This window comes from Ceratotherium simum, chromosome 23, assembly GCF_057802395.1.
Source record: "Ceratotherium simum simum isolate JZ-2026a chromosome 23, ASM5780239v1, whole genome shotgun sequence".
NCBI classification, from domain to species: Eukaryota; Metazoa; Chordata; class Mammalia; order Perissodactyla; family Rhinocerotidae; genus Ceratotherium; species Ceratotherium simum.
In genome coordinates this window covers 20,312,934-20,335,135 of record NC_141922.1, presented here as the reverse complement: position 1 = coordinate 20,335,135, position 22,202 = coordinate 20,312,934, and the positions used below count along the sequence as shown (strand labels likewise).

Here is a 22,202-nt window from a genome sequence, read left to right as displayed (position 1 = left end):
GATGCCCGTGTTTTAATCCCTGGGACCTATGAATATGTTACATTACATGGCAAAGGGGAATTAAGGTAGCAGATGGAGTTAAGGTTGCTAATCAACTGACCTTAAAAAAGAGAGATTACTCTGGATTATCCAGATGGGCCCAATGTAATCACAAGCGTCCTTAAATGTGGAAGAGAGAGGCAGACGGGTCAGTGCCAAGTGATGTCATATGAGACTCAGCTGACCATTGCTGGCTTTGAAGATGAAAGGGCACATGGGCCAAGGAATACAGGCACCTTCTAGAAGTTGTAAAGGGCAAGAAAAGGGATTCTCCAGAAAGGAATACAGTAATGTAAAAACTATTACTCTGGAGTTTACTGGAACAAATGCACTGGCTTTCCACAAAAAAATTTTGTATAGAGCTGCACTAATAGCCATACTAGCAAACTGTACTATTGAGCACTTGAAGTGTGTCTAGTCTGAACTGAGATGTGCTGTAAGTGCAAAATACACACTGAATTTCAAAGACTTAGTACAAAAAATAAGGATGTAAAATATCTCATTATTTTTAAATTGATTATGTTGCTTGGTTTATATTAATATTTTGGATATATTGGGCTAAATAAAATATATTGTTAGAATTAATTTCACCTCTTTTTACTTTTTAAATGTAGCTATTTGAAAATTGAAAATTATATATGTGGCTCACATTATATCTCTATTGAACAGCGTTGATAAAGAGAAAACCTTTCTAGAAATTTTACAATTACACTTTACATTTTATAATCTGTAGCACTTTATAAATTTCTCTAATACATACTTAATTCTCATAGCAGTCATGTGTGATGAGTAGGGTCTAACTTATCATTCCTAGTTTTTAAAACGTGAAAACTGAGGCTCAGTTAATATAAAAGACCCACACGAAAAATCACAAAAGTAGCAAGTGACAGAGCTAAGAGAAAATAAAACATCTGTCTTTCAAACCAAGGCTTTTTTCCTACTTTCCCATTCTGTGGGTGGTGGAGATCCCAGCGCCTAACCTGGAGTTCTCATTTTCTCCAGAGGAGAGTTACTTAAAGGAAAGAGTCTAGAACACTTGAGCTGATGAGAAAGGAGAGTCTTCTATGTATCTCAGCCTATCTCTAGAAGAGCATTCACAAAACCAAACTTCGTAACCTACTGTTTCTCACAACTTATCAATGATGCTTGGTTATAAGAGCGTTCTGTAGTCATGTGGGTTTGAGAAGCACTGGATGTAAAGTTGGTTTCTTTTAACCACAGCACTTTTGAATCATTATTAATCTCTCAGAGGGAGTACATTACAATTTCCAAAACTTATTTCAACAGATCGTGGTGTTCTGGAAAAAGCAGTTTAGGAAATTCTGCCCTACAACAAAAGGAAGATCCAAGGACAGGTCTGACTTTTAGCTCCTCGCCATGTGTGAGCCAATCTCCAGTGTTGAAAGAGGGTCTGAGGGAGGAAGTGGCAGCTTGTTCCCCAGCCGAGATGCGTTTGCTCGCTTTGGCAACTATCCTGGACAAAGATGGATGTTTAAAAGTGATTTTTAAACGATAGAAAATTAGAATCAGTTCAATAAATAATTTGTGTAGCATCTTAATAAGATTTAAATACAGAGTCAGATATCTGTTCTTTTAAACCACAAGAACACTTTGAGTACTTGGAAGTATTCCTTGGCATTCTAGTGACTTTCTAAATGAAATTCTAGCAAGATAGGAAAAGGACATGTAACAACCCAAAGTTCAGGGAGAGATTTTGACATTTGAAACCGTTAGGTTTGCCGGTATTAATGACTACCAATTGGTATTAAGAAGTATAAATTTTGTTTTCCAAAGCAACTTTTCATCAAGTGATGAAAAAATATGCCAAAAATACACATTAATTTGCTTTTTATTTTCTTCAGACTAACCAGGACCAGATACTGAGGCAAGAAATGTCAGTAGGAAGAACAGAATGAGAATCTGCCTATTCAACAACATTTTGTGCTGGCTTTATTTTTGATGCTGGGGATTCAGTGATGATAAAATAAAAGTACGCTTCCAATGGAGCTTACAGTATTGTGGAGTTCAAGAAATAAAAATATTATTTTATGTTTCTAAGTAATTAATTCATTCATCAAACATTAAGAAAATGAACAAGCACCTCCTATGTGCCAAACACTGTGCTAGGTATTATGACTACGAAGAAAAGGAAGACAAAACTCCCGACATGGATGAGTCCATTATATAGTGCAGGAAGCAGAGAAGAAAACAATTAATTACCAAAGGGTGTTTCCTCTCACTCAAACCTGCTCCAGCCACGTTCTTCCCCTGCTCACTAATCGGGCACTCCATTCAACCATCTGCCCAGACTAAATATCTTAGGATCCTTGACCACTCTCTTTGTCTTATAACCCATACCCAAACCATCAGTGAATTCTATTTTTCTTCCATCAAAATACATCTTTAAAAAAATTCCACCACTTCTCATCTATGTCCACTGCTGTCAACATGTTCCAAGCCACCATTATCTTTTGTAGTGTCCTAACTGGTCTATCTGCTTCCAATCTTTTCCCCCTAGCATCTGTTCTCCGTAGGGCATCCAAAGTGGTCATAGGACACTATTTCTCTTTCATAATTTTCCTTTAGTCTGCCTCAAAGCATTTATAACAACCTGCTATGTTTTATATGTTCATCTGTTTATTTGTGCATTGTCTGTCTCCCTCTTGAATGTAAATTTTTAAGAGGAGTGGGTCTGTTTTTAATATGCAAATCACCATTTAGTTTATTCTGTATAGTAAATTACATAGTATGATAAATATTTATATGGTGTAAGCAACAGTGATGTCACAAATGAGGATTTGATTAGTTTGCCTGGGATTCAGATGGTGGGAAGATCACGGAAGGTTTGCAAAGGAATTAAAGCTTGTTTCAGATGCTGTCATCTGACTTACTTCTACCTCTGCATCCTCTATACAAGATCAACAACAACCTATTTGATAAAACATTTCCTCATCACTTATCCTAAACAGCCTCTTCCTTAAGACATCTTTCTTGATTTGTTGTTTATGTATTTAATAAAAATTTATGGAGTGCCCTCTGTATGCAGGCCATAAAGAACACAATCATAGATGAGATCAAAATGGAGACCATTAGAATGCAGTAAGATCAGAGCCATCAGGAGGCAAGTGAAGAAGGCTATGCGTCTTTGAGTCTTCTATTTTATTGCTCCCCTTCTCTTCTGCATTCTGCTTAAAGTTTTGTGTTTCTCCAGTATACTTGCAGCCCCCATTTCCAGCAAAGTCAATTATTCTTATTTGGGTAGATTTTGAGTTTTAAATGTAATTACATCATACATCCCTGCTTGGCTCAGTCCATTTCAGCTGCCTGTACTGAAGACCACAAACCTGTAGCCTCTAGTCTCCAGTCGTTAGGTCCCAATAACAATAAGAGGTTAAAAGTGGAACCATTTTGCTTCACTAATCACTTGTGTGGTGTGATGACCACATTGAAAACACTTGACAATGCTTATGTTTCCAAACGAATACTAGAGGGGCAAGGCAGGTAATGTAAACGAGTGAAGCAAGCTGGGTGTGAGATGATTAGGAAGTAGTAGGGTCCGCTGTGAAGTGGAGGACCTACACTCTGTGACGGCAGTTCCAGAAGCTTTGTTGCCACATGAGGAATTTAGGCCCAGGAGTGCAAAGGAAAATTCTTTTCCCCTTTCTCCAAGTGGAGGGACCTCCTGGTCTCTCTCCATGCTCTCATCTACTCCTACCCAGAAATAAGTGACTCATCAGGTTAGTTAAATTTGGAGGAGGACCTGGACTTCATAGCCCCGCCTCTTTCTTGCTTTTTCTCTCTGGCACTTTCCTGTATGAGAAGGTGCGTGCTTTAGTCTGCTCCTCAATGTGTAAGTGTTATGGAGTCGGGCTTCTACATGGGAAGGCCTACAGCAGTCCAGTGCTGCCTGTGACTGGATGAAGAAGCCTGACTTTTTCTGGGGTTTGATATTAAGAAGTCCATTGTTTCTGCTCACCTAGGCCACATCTTGCATCTAAGACTTTGTCAGCAGTAAATGAGATAGTTTGATCTTCACCTCCTTAATCTTTTTTTTTCCTCACTTTTCAATTTTTATTCATAAACTCGGGTGAGAAAAACAGGGGTGTGATTTATTGGGCCCCCGCAAATCATATGACCAATGTTGCTTTATTTTCTAATTTTTGAAGAGAAACCCAACGTTCAGATTTTTTCTTTTTTTTTTGCTGAGGAAGATTCATCCTGAGCTAACATTTGTTGCCAATATTCCTCTTTTTTTGTGCTTGAGGAAGGTTAGATCTAAGCTAACATCTGCGCCAATCTTCCTCTACTTTGTATGTGGGTTGCTGACACAGCATGGCTGATGAGCATAGGTGTGTGCCTGGGGTCCAAACCCACCAACCCAGGCAGCCAAAGCAGAGTGCACCAAAATCAACTACCACACCATGGAACCGGCCCCCAGATTTTTTATATGAAAAACTCACGATTCTTGGCAAAGAATTCATATATTTAAAAAAATCTTGTTTTAAATGAAATATATTTATAGGCCAATTTTCACAAGAAGTCACTAGATTGCAGTTATGCTCTAAACTCTGCAGTTTGGGGTCAGTCTACATATCTAGATTTCTGTCCCAGTCCCTTCTGATGAATCCAGTTCTCATTTGGATTTGGAGCACTGATCTTTACCTCAGCTCACTAGTCTGGATTCCTGATATCTTGACTACCCAATCATCCCTCTCCAGAACCTTCTGGAGGGTAGACCATATTCTCCTCATCCTTCTTCTCTACCCAGCTACAAACTATAGCTCTTCTTCAGTCTAGCCACGCCACACTCCAGCCTCCAAAATTACTGATCCTTGGAGATCTCTATAGTCTTGCCTCATCTACCAGCTCTGACCTCTTGGATCAATGACCATACCTCGTTAATCCTTAATCATAAAGATTTATATAATTAGCTATCACCACTGCTTTCCTGTACGAGAGGAAAGCCCAGTTAACCCATATTCCTCTCCATTCCCAGGCTATTCCTCTCTCTCGATCTACCTCCCATTGAGATCCCAAATGCATGGTATTAACATGCATACTGTAAAACTTGGGAATTTTATTTCTTCTTTTCTCTCCCTTTCTCACTTGGAATGTGGCCACTGATAGGAATTTTTTTCCTCTTTCTCTTATCAAATAAGAATCACTGATACAAGGTATTCTAGGTTTTTTGTTCTAATTTCCCTCCTTTGGCACATTCTTTATTCTTCTTGCTTTCTTTCAAGTCTCTGGCTCCAATGACAATCTCATTCCCTAGCTCCTCATTCAGCCAGTCTGATAGCAGCCCTCAGGAAGGGCAATCTAAATTAATTTTGTTTGATTTTGGATTATTTTCCAAACTTTAGACTAGTCAATAAGACATCTCAGTCTCCCCTGGGACCACCCATTTAGTCTTCAACCCAGCTTCTTTGACTTTTTTCCAGCCATCTGTTTTACTTGGGCAAAGAAAGCCAGTTTTAATGTCTACATATTTTTCCTCTCATCTATATTTTTGGCACCTTTAGTTAATTCAGAGTTAGCTCCAGAAAGGAAACATTTACCATCCCTCAGCAGCTGTTCAGTCCTGGAGGAGGAAGCGGAGAGTCTTGTTCCTCTTCCCATTGGCCTGTTCTCCCTTATTCTGGCCATAGCTATTTCATCATCCTTGCACTCTAGCCTGCCTGACACCTGGATGCACTGATTTTTGCTTTAGAATGAGAATAATAACTTCTGAGCTCAACTCTCGTCAACTCATTTTTCAATGTGTATGAATCTTGAATCCCAGTATATAATCCGAGGCTCAGAGTCCAGAGCCTGGGGTTCACCTTTGACTCCATCAGCCATCAAATAAACTACATCATCAAGTTGGACCTCACTTCCTCCATCTGTGAAATGAGAGTACTGATCTGTAACAGAGATTTTGAATTCAAATGTCGTTAGATACCTACAGATCAAGGAAAGGAGAAACTACTAAATAGAGGAGCTGTTTGCCATAAGGTAACTGGGCATGACAAGGATTTAAAACTAAGAAGGCATGCCCTACCTAAAGACATTTGCTGGCTCAGCTAAATCTATCTACGAGCTCCTTGGCTGAAGACTGACTGGCTGACAGTTTGTGAGCTGTATGATACCTTAAGCCCTGACATTCCGTAAACCCTAAGTCCCTCTGTGTTACAGCTCTTTCCTCTGAATAATTTCCCCTTACATAATATTTAAAACAGAGTACATGTAATGTGATGGAAGATGGCATATAATTTTATGAATCACACTGACCAGCTCTGTGCTCATAGATGGAGATAACATCTTAGCATGGAGCTGATTTATTAGTAGGTAGCAATCACTTGAATGGGAGCAGATATATAAATGCATTGCAGAAAATTTTGTGGCCTGAAAAAAGACAAATTCTTAAAGTATTGTTTGCTTATCAGAGCTGGAATTTGGAGAAGGCTGGATGAAATGTGCAGAGGTGACAATGACTTCAAGGAAGATGACTATCAGCATCTCCTTTACCTTGATCTTCTCCATTATTAGAAGCTCTCTGGTGGTTTGGCGTGGACTTGGCTGGCAGAAAATGCCCCCAAAAAGCATAAAGAGTGCTTATTGTAGACCTGGTCTCAAACAACGGTTTTGGGAGCATGCCAGTTATAATACAATGTGCTGTGGTTGTAGCCACATTGACTGGAGGTATGCTTGTGGGACAGAGGCTAAGGAGGTAAGTATGAATAAAGATTAATACTCTTAAAACCCAAACCTCAAGAATCATATGGTCAGTGCAGGAATATCCTCCAACAATGCTGTCACAAATGTTTATAGGATTGTGTGGGGCACTCTTCTATAGCAACACCTAATAGCAGCAAGCAACAATAGCCGTAGTGGACTGATCTCCCTCTTCAATTCTCTCATCACCTTGCATTTGGAAGGACAACTTCCTTCCAAATAATCACCATTTAAACCACATAAGTCCAGATGTTCTTGGAAAATTCATCATGGAGTATGCCTCTAGAAGGGGAAAAGGTGATTTTGTGATAATATGGGAATGTTGGCTCTTGAGCAAAAATTTTAAAACTGAAATACATTATCTCAGTTAGCTATTGCCACAATAATTTTGTATAACAAATAATCATGGTATTTCAGTAGCATTTAGCAATAAACATTCTCACAGATTTATGAGATCACTAGAATGCAGCTGATCTCGGCTGAACTCAGCTAGGCCACTGTGCTTCTCAGTGCAGATTTCTGGGTCAGCTGCAACAGCCCTGTTCTACATGTCTCTCATCTTTCTTGGACCATCAGGCTAGCTGTGGTATGTTCTTTGAATGGCGGTGGTAGAGGTGCCAGAGGGAATATTCAAATGTACAAGTACATTTTAAGCCCTTGCTTGTGACATGTTTTCTAACATCCTATTAGCCAAAGATGTTACATGGCTGAGCTCAAAGTGAAGGCACAGGAAAGTATATTCCTCTAGTAGAGGAACAAAAAGTTATATGGCAAAGGCATGAAGAATCAAGGCCAATAATTGAATCTACAACAGATGTGAACATACTTTGTATCCTGAATTGAGGAAAAGAGTTTATCAGATAATTATAGATTTGGATGAGCTTCAAGGTTTTATATGTGGCCTGTAAAATAAAACACATTGCTTTTTGCCAGAGTGACATGTGGTTGAAAAATATGTAAAAGATCCTATGTGAGATGTGTGTTTATGTGCATATACACAAACATCCTTATATCAAATGTAAGTTGAATTCTATGGCAGAAACTAACTGATCACCAAAGATCCATGCTTCCACTTAAATATTTAGAATTGTTGCTAGGAAGTGGCTGCACATCCAGCAACTCGATTTTCCAGTCTTCCTTGCATCTAGGTGATGCCAAGTGACTAGTTCTTGCCAATAGAAAGGAATAGAAGAGATGTGCTGTGGCTCAGGCCAGGTTACTTGAGAAGCGGATATCCCTTCTCCACCTGCTCTTGCTCGCCTGCCCAGCGAATGCAGAAGATTCTGAGCCCCCATCTGACAACTTAGTCTCAAGATAGAACAACTGTAGGTCTCTGAACCTTATGGAAGACCATCTGCCCACTACGAACACTTACATACTGTCACATGATTAAGAAATGAACCTTCATTGTATTTGTGTTATGCCACTAAAGCAGGGTAAGATTTTCTTATGGCAACTAAAAAAGTTATATAGAGAAGATCAGAAGCTCTTCTCACTGTAAAGAATTTATAGAGAAGGATAAAATAATCAAAGAGAACATTTACTGCACATCTACCATGTGCAAGGCTCACAGCTGATATATTACATGGTTAAATGTTTGAGAGCTGTGCTACAGTTTAATGAGTTGGGGGACCGGAGCAGAAAGAGAATCTCATTCTTGCATCATCTGCTACGTTGAGCTGTGCAAGTGGCAGATAAGTAAAGAATGGTAAACACCCTCTACTTTGGCATGGTGAGACATACACGGAGCCTCTAGAGCTATGTTATACAAGTCAGTAGCATAGCAAATTTAGGACCCTTTACAGTAGGATGTGTGGATGAACTTAAACAAAAGGGGTATCCAATTATCTCAGAGGCAGTACAAATGTGAATTTATAGTGTAAAAGTTCAGTAGTTAGGAGGATTGGGCCACTGGAATCCTGAGAAATTGTCTTAAGGAACCCACTCTTATTTGGGACACCTTAACCCTAGACAATGGGTGGGGATGACCATATTATGGAGGGAAGGTTGTAGGTTATAGAGCTGTTGAGAAATGTCTTAGGACTGGAGCACATATTTTCAAAACAGGAGTGATCATGTAAAAAATTTATAGAAGTGGTGGTAATGGTGGTGGTGTTGATAGCTAGATATTCTAGGAAGGAGCTGTGCTAAAACTACAAGAAAAGTTCTTAAAGTGTTATTTTTTTGCTTTTTAAAAATTTCCCATGCTTCCCAAGTTGTCCAAAACTATGCTTCAAGAATTAGCATTTTTATAGCAGGATTGCAAAAAGAAAAAAAGTAATCTCTTACTGTTATTAGCCAAAATAGACACTTAAAGTCAAAAGACAAGTACTAAATGAAGTGGATAGACCTTACAATAAATGAAAGATGTGTGTGTATGTATAAAACGTGTACCCATGGGCAGGATTAGGGAGGGTCTCTCTCAGGCTGAGAGTTTGGACTTGAACAGGAGAGTACTCAGCAAGTTACTTCATATAAATATTTTTCCAAGAACACGATGTAAGAAATTTCTCTCATTTATTCTGTTGGTAGCAACTTTAAGCTGAGACAACAGGAGGGAGGACTGGGGTTTATCTTCTGTTTTCAACCAAATTAACAGCTATTTCAGGCATTTTGGTGTTAACCATTGCCTTTATGCTTTCTCTCCAGAAGGAAACCAGACAACATGTAAATTAATGAAATGTTCCTCCACTAAAGGACTCAGAAATTTGTTTGTCCTTAGCTCCCAGGACTCAAATGATTTCAGCATTCTACTTTACGAAAAAGGAAGCTGCCAACCTCATAAAGAGGGATGACACCATTCCAAAACCAGTTTAATAATGGGCATTCTCATTTCTCCTTGTTCATACCTTTGGCTTGGAAAACTCTTTCGGAACCTTCAACAGAATGAGGTCGAGTGTGTAAGAAGAGGCCCCCTTCCCTAGTAGTAGTTTGAATTTTAAACCAAACAGCCTCATCCATTTTATAAGAATTGTGGAGGGGTTCCCTTGGAAGATAAAGCAAGTTCACTGAATGATAAAATACAGCACGTGATATCCCTTGCTAGGAGAATTTTCCCTCTCACATAATTGGCATATGCCATATGGTTCCTTAACTCATATGTAACTTAGATATAATAGGAGTAATAGTCACCAATTTCATTATTTCTCTTCATTCCCTGTGTTAGTTTCCTATGGCCATTGTAGCTTATTGATACCAACTTAGTGGCTTAAAACATACACATTTATTATCTTATATTCTGAAGGTCAAATGTCCTAAATGGGTCTCATTCCTATTTACAAAAACATTTTAGAAAACAGGAGGCACCTGGATTTGGCCTGGGGGCCATAGTTTGGTAATTCCTGCTCTGATAGGCTAGGGTCTACATCATATTAATCCTTGTGTTCCTTGAACCTAGCAAAAAATAACTTGCACATACTGGGGACTCAATAAATGTTATTTTGTTTAAATGATTTAACATCTGTCCCCTAGGATATAGATTGGTGCAACCTTTCTGGAGGGGGATTTAGCAATTGCTCTTAAAATTGGACCAAGCAATTAACTTCTAGGAATTTATGGTCCAGCTGTGTTCTGTTGAGTCTTCTAAGGAATGTGAACAAAAGTTTTCATTGCAGCATCATTGTAATAGCAAAAAAATTGGAGATAACCTTAATTTCTTTCAATAACAGATTGTATGAGATTCAAGAAATAGATATCCTACAACAGGTTTAGCCCAATCCAGACTCACTGCATGTTTTTGTAAATAAAGTTTTATTGAGCCAGAGTCTGCTTATTTGTTTACATATTGTTCACGGATTCTTTTGTGCTACAATGGCAGAGTTGAGTAGTTGTAAGATAGATTGCATGGACAGCAAAACCGAAAATATTTACTATCTGCCCTTTACGGAAAGTTTTTGCAACTCCTTTTCTAGAGTTTTGTGGGGAAATAGATTCATAATAAACTAAACTCAATAATATATTGGAACTGAGTGACCCTGAACTCTTCTTAGCCACATATGATACTACCCTTCCTTTTAGTTTTGTTAGGTTTTAGCCAGATATTATAAAATATTTGGAGTTCAAATCAAAGTCAGCCTTATATAGTAGTAATAAGAAACGCAAATGGATAGCCACAGTTAAAAGATAATTTTTTAAATGATAAAATAAGGACTCATACCTATATAAAATGAACATAGGTCACAGATTTTAATTAACTCATTAATTAATAAGATATTACAACCAGTTCAAAGATGAATCCAAAGAACATACAAATATATAATTATCAAAGATACTGCAAAAAATTTACAAATAGATGCAAAACTGCTAAAATTGTTAAATATTCATAGGACGATAATCAATTGCATTCCACTGCATACAATTTCCACTTCAATGGACATGGATCCTTTGCCTTTTTATCAGTTCTCTCTAATGGATAGCATTGTAGAATAGCTCAAAGACAATGATAGATTGAGATCATCTGAAAGCTGTCAGACACTATCCTCAGTAATCTTTTCATTTCAAAGTTTTTCACAATTTTTCCTCTATGCCATAAAACTGAATATAAAATGCAACACTCAGCCTGATTATGCAGTATAAATGTGATTAGTCTTTCTTCAGGCATATAAAAGTAGATAAAGCATCTGATTGTCACACACCTGGGAAGGGGAGACAGCTTGAGCTGCCCTGTGAACCCTACTAAGGGTCGGAGGTAAATAGGGAGGAGGCAGTCTTATCAAAAATCGTATATTAATGAACAACTGAGGGCTCTCGTGGCAATTAACTCATCCTAAGGAAAGAATAAGCTAAGCATGACTCTGTAACAGAGGTAGCCATTGAAGTGGAGGGGTGATTCTGATTATGGAAAAAAAATGTGTTTCTCCAATTTGTCTCCTGGCTTTTTCCAAAATTATATTCGCTTGTGCTCCTAATGGCGGTGTTGTAAATAAATTAAAATAAAGAAATCATTACAAACTCTGTAAGATATTGGACCCAAGCTGTTGAAGTTGAACCAACTACAACATAAAAAGGAAAAAGACATTCTCCCCCACTTCAATTTTTCACATCAAGGGTTCCAGTGAATTGGTAGCTGGGGAGGTAAAAAATGAAGGAAAGAAAATGTCATTAATACAGAAGAATAGTTTGAACATACCATCAGATGTTAATATCCATAGCCATAGAATCTACTAAGTTGTCTAATATTCCACCGGTGGAAAATTATATATTGAAAGGTGGAAGAACATGGAATATGATAGTTCAAGAACTCAAGCAACCCAAATTGTGAAACACATGCTAGGGTTTAGGTTGGTCTATGACAATATAAAAATTGCAAATTTAAATATTTCTCAAATTCACTCACTTCTTTCCATTTTCGTTGTAATCATCCCAGACCAAACCACTATCTTTTCCCACTGGGACTATGTAGAAAGTCTCCTTGGAGTAAAAGGAACAAATCCAACAAACTGAAAATGGCTTAAAACCTTCAATGGCTTCCTATTGACTTGCGAAGAAAGTCTTAACATGCTCTGGAAGACCACACTCCATCTTGCCCGTAGTTGCCTCTCTATTTTTAGCTCATCCACTTTCTCCCTTCCTTAATCCACTGTCTCTCCATCTCTCAGTAACTGGAAGCTGCTTTGTTTTCTCCTTTCTCTGGATGACTGGTTTCTCTGTTTAGTAATGAGTAGCAGTTAGCCAACAAAAAGAAGGGGAAAGAACGTTCTAAACGAAGCCGCCACATCCAAGCTAGATTACATGATCCTATGAAACCACACTTTTCCTCACCAATCCAGTATTCTATTACTGACATTTTTTTTTATAATTCATTTTTCAATGTCGGTTTGTCTCTCTAGACTTTAAGTGTTTAAAGACAGGTTTTGCTTGGCATGTAATAGATAGGAACTAAGTGAAGTATACATTGATTAAAAGTAAAGAAAAAATTTGATCATCATCTCTAGGAGATATCTGCCACTCTCATATATCTAATTATACCCCTATCCAACCATTCTCTTGTGTGACAATATTCTACTTACTTTTATTTATATATGGTTTCCTTTTACTTTTACTTAGGTGTGGTTTCCATGCATTGGGTTGTATGAAAGCTTCTTGAATCAGGCCGGGTGTGTGATCCATGCTGTATAATAATAGATTCTATTTCTTCATTTTCCAATACTGATATACAAAAAGTCTAGATCTTATGGGATCTGAGAGCTGCTGAGTCATTTGTAGGTTTTTGGCTTTGCCTGCAGAGGCAAATGTGGCCTACAGAGCTAAAGCCTTCAATCCTTGTAAGTGGGTATAGAGTTAGAGACTTAGAGAGAAGACTCACTGGCCAGGTCAGGAGATGTCCTCTTGTAAATTCTAGGCAGTGTTGCCGCCTTCTGTAGAGCTGTGAATGCCGTGAGACAGCCTAGAGATTCCTCTGGACTTGCAATTAGGCAACCTGGTTTCAGAAAAGCTTTAGACCAAGGAGTAAGTAACCATTGGAAGGCCTCAGTCCAGAGACCGAGGACTCACAGGCTCAATTTCTGCCAGCAGCAGGAGATATGGTGGGCATCATTGGGATAGCTGTGCCGTACACTCACCCATTTTCGAACTACAAGAGATGTTAAAAGTCATCCAATCCTAAGATTACAAGCTGGCAGCATGTGGGCAAGGATTGGGCTTCCAGATGTGTTCATCTTGTACAATATTTTAAGGACTGTTCAATCTCATCTAAGAATAGTAAGAGTCAATCTTTCTTGAAAAATTTGATCAGGCCACATTGTCACAAGGCAGCAGTGAGTCAACAGAGGAGAATATCTGCCTCCCTTACTCCTTGATGGAATACTTGGAACCCATTCAGTTCTTTTATAGGCAGTTATTTTGTTACCCTTTTTCTAATCTCATCATTTCATTTCACAATGAAGAAACCACCTCTTTCAGGAGATAGTTTTGGGAGAGAAGAAGTGGGTGAGAAGAACTGGCCACAGTAACACAGCAAACTAGTGGCAGAGTTGGGAGTAGCATCCCAGCCCATTGCTCTTTCTACTATATCATACTGTGGGTATCTCTGCTAAGAATCTAGTGTGTTAGAGGGTAGAATAGCTGAATGCTGCCGCTCAAAATGATCTCACCAGAGAGGTTAAGCACCTTTCCCAAGGTCATGTTCCTTATAAATGGGTAAGAGTGACTGGTCTTGTACTTATTTCTACATCCCACATAGCACCTAACAGTGCAAAAATATAGTATTTAGGAATTGAACTGAGTTAGATTGAATAGTGCAAAAAAAAGTACTTGGGAAGTGAATTGAGTTAGGTTGAATATCCTCTGTGAAGTTGTCTTATCAGTAAATTTTCTTCCTACTCCTCCTTTTCATTTGGTTGTATTGAATCCAGCCAAACACATTAATCAGATGAGCAGGGTTACACACTGTTTTCACAGGAAATCCTCCCTTCCTCCTTCAGTTTACCTAAAAGGATGGGAAGTGGGGAGGGGGGTTTGCCAGTGTATACACACACATGTCGATGTATATATTTATACACCACACATATCCATACACACATATGTCTGTAAAACAATATGTGCTCACTGCAGCATCTGGCTTTCTGTGAAGTCTTGACCTCTGCTCCATCACAGCTGTGTTGGCTCAGAGTTTAGAGCAAGACTTGCAAGATTCCCTGAAGAACATATGTTTCTAAGGACTCCCCTAGTTCTCTACCCATTTTTTTGCAGAGAGAGTCATAAAAGGTTACCCCCTAGGACCTTGTACTGGTAGCCCTGCTTCCCTGAAGAATTTCTCATGGTTAAAGGAATCATCCACTAAAGACAGTGTTGGTGTGAAAAATCACATTCTGTAATCTCCCTCCCTCTCTCCCTCTCCCTCCCCAGCTTGCCCACAGAAGAGTTGGTTATGTTTTATTTTCTAATTGCTTATGCTCTTCGTATTGACTGCTTTGTCAGGAAAAAGGAATTGGCAACTTTGGACAAGAGTGAGTTTCTTTGCCTCATTGTTTTACAGTAGCAGTTAAAAGAATTCAGTGGCAATCCAAGATGCTCTGATTCATCAACACATTGACCCTGTCACTTCCACAAGTGCTGTCTTTATAGACCTGAGTCTGGCTTGGTGGGTTTTGGGAGGTCCGCTTTCATTTAAAATGGTCTGCCAGTATTACTTGACATAGCTCATGCATGCAGGTGGGAATCAAACAGTCATGAAAAAACAGGTGCTCTGATTCCTGTTGTGCTTTTGTTTTGGGGGGACCATTATGTATTTGATGTTATCAATGGCTGCACAATAATATAATTTTAATGAATTAAAAATATGTTTAAGACAGTGTGCTTTAGGAAGGCACAGCTCAGCCTCTCAGGTTTTATAAACTAGGTGAGTTCCCTTAACATTGCTTGACACCTTCAGATTCCACCAGCTGAGCGCCAAGCCATGATTACAGGGGAAGGAAGGGAAATTCATCAGTTTTGTATTCACAGCTTGCTGGATTCCACACATTTAATCTACTTCCTTTCTCCACTCCCAAACATCTTCTCCTCCAGTCTTTCCTAATTCAGCAAAACACGTGGAGCGTTCCTTATTTCTCTTTCTCTTAGAAACCACATCAATTCATTAAAAAATCCAGTTGGGGGGCCAGCTCCGTGGCGTAGTGGTTAAGTGCGCGTGCTCTGCTGCTGGCGGCCTGGGTTCGGATCCTGGGCGCTCACCGATGCACCGCTTGTCAGGCCATGCTGTGGCGGCATCCCCTATAAAGTGGAGGAAGATGCAGGATGTTAGCCCAGGGCCAGTCTTCCTCAGCAAAAAGAGGAGGATTGGCATGGATGTTAGCTCAGGGCTGATCGTCCTCACAAAAAAAATAAATAAATAAAACAAATAAATAAATAAATAAATAATAAAAAAAATAAAAAATCCAGTTGGTTTTATCTGCAAAATATAAACAAACTCCAGTAACTTCTTATCAAGGCTTCCACTTCCACCTTTTATCACGGCTCTGGAGAAAGAGTGAGAAAGAAGTGAGAAGTCATATTTAGCCTGGACTTATTGCAATCACGTCCTAACTGATCTTGCTTCCAACTTGCCCTCTTAAAAGCTATTCTTCAAACAGTAGCTAGAGGGATCCTTTAAATATACAAGGCACATCATGCTCTCCTCTACTCTGAATCCTCCAATGGTTTCTTTATTATATTATATTATATTGTGTTGTATCGTATCGTATCTTATCGTATCGTATCATACCATATCATATCATATCATATCATATCATATCATATCATATTATATTATAAAGCCCAATCCAAGTCATGGCTTACAAGGCTGTAGGTGACCAAGCCCCTATTTCCTCTTTCACCTTACCCCTGAGGTGTCAGGATGACTGCATTCTTCTCTTGGTTTATTTAGGTCAATATTAAAATACCACCTTGTCAGAGAGACATTCTCTGACCCACTGATATATACCCTGCCCCAGCTCTACATACTCTCATTCTGCCTTTATTTTCATAGCATTTAACACTATCTGACATATTATATATTCACTTTCCTACTTATCTTTTTTTCTCCTTTCACTAGAAAGTATGTTTTATGAGAAGAGGGACTTTGTTTTATTCACTGTTTTATACCCGGTTCTTTATATACTGACTGGTTCATAGTAAGTGTTTAGTTAATATGTGTGGAATAGATGAATGAGCTGGATTGGCTGGGTCAGGTATGTGGGACTCAGAGCCACTGGCAAAGCTTACAGGAGAATATGCAGGATGCTCTTTAGCCCAGGTCTGGAGAATAAGAAAAGTGGATGAATGGCTGAAATTGAGACCTGGAGGGGTCAAAACTGGTAAAATGGGACCAAATTAAGTTACCAATCCAAGGATAGCAAGGTACTCATCAGAATATAGAGTAAACTCCCCCTGAGGCAGAGCTGACTTTCATTAAGCACCTACTATACACTTGAATTATTTTCCTAGGGCTGCTGCAACAAAGTACCACAAATTGGGTGGCTTCAAACAACAAAAATTTATTCTCACAGCTCTGGAGGCTAGAAGTCTGAAATCAAGGTGTTGGCAGGGCCATGTCCCCTCTGAGGGCTCCAGGGAAAAATGCTTCCTTGTCTTTTCCAGCTTCTGGGGACCCCAGGCATTGCTTGACCTGTAGCAGCATAATTGCAATGTCCACCTCTGTCTTCACATAGCCTTCTTCTCTTCGTCTCTGTGTGTCCTCTCCTTTTCTTATAAGGACACCAGTCATTGGATTTAGGGCCCACCCTAATCCAGTATGACCTTATTTTAACTCAATTATATCTGCAAAGACTCCATTTCCAAATAAGGTCACATTCTGAGGTTCTAGATGGACACAAATTTTGGGGGACACTATTCATGTCGTTACAATACTCAAACCTTTTATTTGATGTATATCCTCACAACAACTCTCTGAGATAGATACTATTATTGGCAACATTTTCCAGACACTGAAACTGAGACTCAGAGAATTTCAGTAAATTGCCTAAGGCCACAGAGCTAGAAAGTGGATTCAAACCTAAATATATCTGCCTTCACAACTCATCTAGTTTGATCCTTTGACTATACCATGTTGACTCCAATCCTTACCACAATAATATGTTCAGAATATGTTTGATGGTTAGGAAAGTACTTATCTTAGTAACCCTGTGTTTAATACCATGGAACTGGGCCACCTTGCAAATACAACCAACACTTATAATTGTTCACAGCACTTTTACAAGTCACTGAACAACAGCCCAAATGTCAGAAAGATGGGAGAGACTCCATTCCAGAAGTTTTTAGGCTTGAGATCACTGTCCAGGGAAGCTCTTGCTAGTGATCTGGGAGAGAGGAGGCAAGTTAAAGCAGTTCCCCACAGGGGCACTGAGGAACCACTGCGAGAACAATCTTCACCTTGGACAGAGCGTGAAATTGAAGGCAGTTGTCAAATGGTCTAGGACCACCTCGGGATCTGCTTTAGGCTGGAATGCACATGAAAGAAAAAACAAATCTTTGCAGCACAGCAACTGTCTCCTATCTGCTCAGAATGACGTATTCACTGTGTATGGGTTTATTTGTAGTAAGAAGACAGGAAAATTATACCTTATCATGTTTTTTTTTTTCCCTCTGACCTTTATAAATAATGTGCACTGCAACTACAAGCAAAATTTTTCATGATTTCCCCTGTGAAATACTCCACCACTTTTCCGCCTGGGAATATATTTCCTTCTGTGATCTAAATTCTCTCCCTGGTTTGCATTAGCTTTTACCAAACCTCTGACCTAGAATTTATCATTGGTTGAAAGCCAGCTAGGCAACAAGAACATTTAAGAGTTTAAGTCTTTGTTTGGTTTTCCCCTTTCTAGGAATTTAAGCACAAAATGAGACATTTCAATTTTCTGAATTGGTGTCTGTATCTTTCTTCCTGCAGCTTCTCTCTTCTCTACCCCATTTATCTCTTCTCCTTCTAGCCCGCCTCCCTCTCCTCCTCTCCTTTCTTCTATCTCTCTTTCCTCATCCCTCTCTTTTTCTCTCTTCTGCCTCTCCCTCTCACCCCTGCCCCAACCATCTCCCTCCCCTCTCTCTCCCCAGCCTTTCTTAATCATTTTGATATTTGTCAGATCCTTGTGGCCTTATGAAGCCAGGCAATTAGTTTTTTTCTGTCTAGTGTCTTAAAAAATAATTTCCGCCAACTCCCTAGCTTCCAGTGTGCATTGGTGCCAAGACTGTCCAGAATGTTTACTCTGCTGAGAAAATTAATCACGGCTTTCAGGCACAAACTCTCTCAACTTCCCTCCCAACTCCTCTGGACTTTTGGATAGATCCACACCCATCCTTTCTTTCTTTTTTTTTTTTTTTATTTTTTTTATTTTTTTTTTATTGCAGTAACATTGGTTTATAACATTGCAAAAATTTCAGGTGTACATCATTGTACTTCTATTTCTGCATGGACTACATCATGTTCACCACCAAAATACTAATTACAACCCATCACCACACACATGTACCGAATTATCCCTTTCACCCTTCCCCCTCCCCGCTTCCCCTCTGGTAACCACCAATCCAATCTCTGTCCCTATGTGTTTGTTTATTGTTGTTATTATCTACTACTTAATGAAGGAAATCATACGGTATTTGGCCTTCTCCCTCTGACTTATTTCACTTTGCATTATACCCTCAATGTCCATCCATGTTGTCACAAATGGCTGGATTTCGTCATTTCTTATGGCTGAGTAGTATTTCTTTCTTCTCTGGTATTTCAGAGACAGAGATGTTCATCTCTTTCTTGCTTCCTCAATCATCCCATCTTTAAAGTTTTTTTCCTTCTCAGCCTAGAAACATTTCTAAATATTTCTTACATTACAAGTCTCCCCCACCTTTCCTTCTCTTCCTTCCCTTCACTGCCACAATTCTTGAAATAGTAGGTTTTACTCACTTTCGCACTTCTCTTTCACCCCTTTGTGCACTCAATACCGATTTCTGCTACCCCCAACCAAACTCATCATTCTTCAAAAATTACTTTTGCAAGATTAATCAAGTATCTGCTATCAATAAATCTGATAGTCTTTTTTTTTATTTCCTAAAAGTAATACCACTTGAATTTTCTGTAGTTTAATGCTTTTATTGACCAATCATTTCAACTCTCTTAAAACTATCCTCTCCCTTAGCTTGCATGACACAACTTTCTCCTGGTTCTTTGAACTCTGTGTGCTTTATAATTCCTCCTAAGGTTTCTTTTGCACTTCATTTAATTTGTCCCATTCCCAAACTTTATTTCCGATGATGAGATCCTTGATTGCTTCTCCTTTCTCCTTTCCCCTCCTCCTGTCTCCTCTCCCCTCCCCTCTCCCTCTCTCTCTCCTCTCCCCTTCTCTTCCACTGGTTTGTCTCAGTGCTTCTAGAGCTTCAGTGATCACCTTTGGATTTAGGTTCCCTAAATACAAATTTGCCCCAAAGGCACCCAGAGGGTGTACAATACTGGGGACCTTGGGAAACAGAATTTTCGTAGACATGATCTACCACAGTGGCAATAGATTTCAGTTGTGGTAGGGAAGTGGCAGAACAGAGGAAGATATGTACATTTCAGATGGACATGTGAATTTCTAGACATACCCAATGAGAGGTTGGTAGGGATAGCAGGGAATTTTCAGTTGGCTGGGGGATGTGTTTTGCAGATTATGCAGGGGCAAGAAATTAGGATATTGTGTACAATATGGACTACCTGCAGTTTGGTGAAGCTTACGTAAATCAGGTCATATCGTAATTTTTTACAGATGTGTAAATTGAGTGCTCTTAGAGGACTTCAGTGTCAGGGCAACAAGCGTAGTGCACAGCTCATAAACTCCTATGAGGAGGGCCTCTGATTTTCCAGCTGGAACTGCTACTTCTAGGAAGGCTTGCGACAATATCAAATCTTGGATTGCAGGGCTATATATTTCAAGACAGACTGGGGCTTGTCTACCATTGCTAGGAAGAGGCCTTGGAGTGGGGACTTAGATCCTCACAGAAAGTCTCTTGGAAATAAGTCTGTGCCCAGGTGAATTCATCTGTGATAACCCTGGACAAATCTTAGTTCCTGATCTTGTCTTTTTGTCAGATATTTGTTTTTGTTGTGGGGTGATTGTTCATGTGATTCCTAGTTTTGTTTTATTTTAAGTAGAGCTTGCTCACTGACACTGTGCTTCTAACATTAACCCCATTCAGATTTGTCATCTTCTCTAGTCACCTAAGCAGCTTCTCTTTATTTTGCTTATGCCTCAATCAATGGAGAAATTCTGCTGGAAAATGTTATTCCAGCACAAGAACCAGGATTTGGCAGTGGTCCTAATTAACACCTAGGATGTAACACCTCTATGATCTTATAACTTATAACTTATATATTTGAAATTTCTCTAGTTTAGTGGTTCTCAAACTTTAGGGTGTGTCAGAATCACCTGGAGGGCTTGGAAAAACACATATTCTTGGGCTCCACCCCTGGAGTTTCTAATTCAGTACACCTTGAATGGGAAGTGAAAATTTGCATCTCTAACAAGTTCCCAGGTGACATTGATGCTGCTGGTATTAGGATTATACTTTAAGAATAATTGCTGTAGTTTATGAAGTCCCTTTGAAAAATACTACAAATCATTTTTATCTCAAGTACAAGAGGAACTTAGAGAACTTTTTAACATTTTTTTCTTTTATTTCTACTTTTGCTTTATGATTTTTTTTTTTCTTTTCCTCTCCCTCTGTACTTGTTTCCACTAAATCCCCACAGAATATTTTCCTGCTGTCCGGCTAATGTATGGTTTGGGTACAGAAGAACCAGAATCCATTCATTTCTGGCCTTTGGATCCAGCAACAGAAGATTCCTAGAACTCAGATAAGTGATGGATCCAAGCGAAATTTTTGAGGTTTTAGATTCGAAATCAGTTAGTCTGCTTTTCAAAGTCAAAATAGCTGCGTAGTCTCTAGGAGGGTTTTTGCTATTGAGAACATTGACCCTGAGTTTTTGAAACAACTTCATTCAAGGCTGGGAATCTAAACATGCTAAAATTCAAAACAGGATCCTCCAAGTTGAAAGATACGCAATGTCAATGAACCATTTCTTGAAATGTTATCCTTCGTCCTCTATCTGTTCAGTATAGTAAAGCCTTGATTAATCGTATGAAACCAACCAAACTGAACCACTAATTGCCTGGATTTTTTTTTTCACAGCATCTGAATAAAGTCAATCTGAACAAACACATTTCAGAAAATTATTACAAAAAAAAAAAAAAGATGGACCTTGGGTCCTATTCACACTAAGCTCAAACTTTTACATCTTCTTCATGTATAATTTTGGACAGCAGAATTACTAACACTCAGAAGCACCAAACTAAAGCTTAAAGTTTTAAAGACAAAAAAATAAAGCACTGGAGATCACTACTTGAGGCAGGAAGGTAGATGACTTGTTATTAAAACAAACAAAAATATCTACTACTTAATAGGGACAGAGATTGGATTGGTGGTTACCAGAGGGGAAGGGGGGAGGGTGGAGGGTGAAAGGGATAATTGGGTACATGTGTGTGGTGATGGGTTGTAATTAGTATTTTGGTGGTGAACATGATGTAGTCCATGCAGAAATAGAAGTACAATGATGTACACCTGAAATTTTTGCAATGTTATAAACCAATGTTACTGCAATAAAAAAATAAATAAATAAATAAATAAATAAATAAAAAAAAAAAAAAAAAAAAAAAAAAAAAAATAAAACAAACAAAAATAAGCACCTAAAACAAATTGAGAAAAAGGTTTTCTCGTTAATCTTTGGTTAATCAGGAAATATAGATAACTGGAACTTTCTATTCGAGAACATTTTGTTTAACTAAATATTAGTCTGTCCTATTGTCCTTCAGCCACTGAGATTCAGATTTAGCTCATAATTTAAGAGCATTTGTAATATCAGATCCTGAGCTAGGTGCTCTCAAATACGTTATGTATTCATCCTGAGGACAATTATGAGAGGTTAAGTTGCA

The 22,202-nt window shown here is 38.8% G+C and overlaps 1 long non-coding RNA gene across 1 annotated transcript in view; it reads left to right on the top strand.

Annotated features, from left to right (window-relative positions):
• Positions 1-2,097, top strand: part of LOC147913985 (uncharacterized) — an 84,814-nt gene extending 82,717 nt beyond the window's left edge. Inside the window, exon 2 of the long non-coding RNA XR_015555923.1 lies at positions 1,902-2,097. This is a non-coding gene — a long non-coding RNA (uncharacterized LOC147913985). The remainder of the gene's footprint in view (positions 1-1,901) is intronic.
• The last annotated feature ends 20,105 nt before the right edge of the window (positions 2,098-22,202 follow it).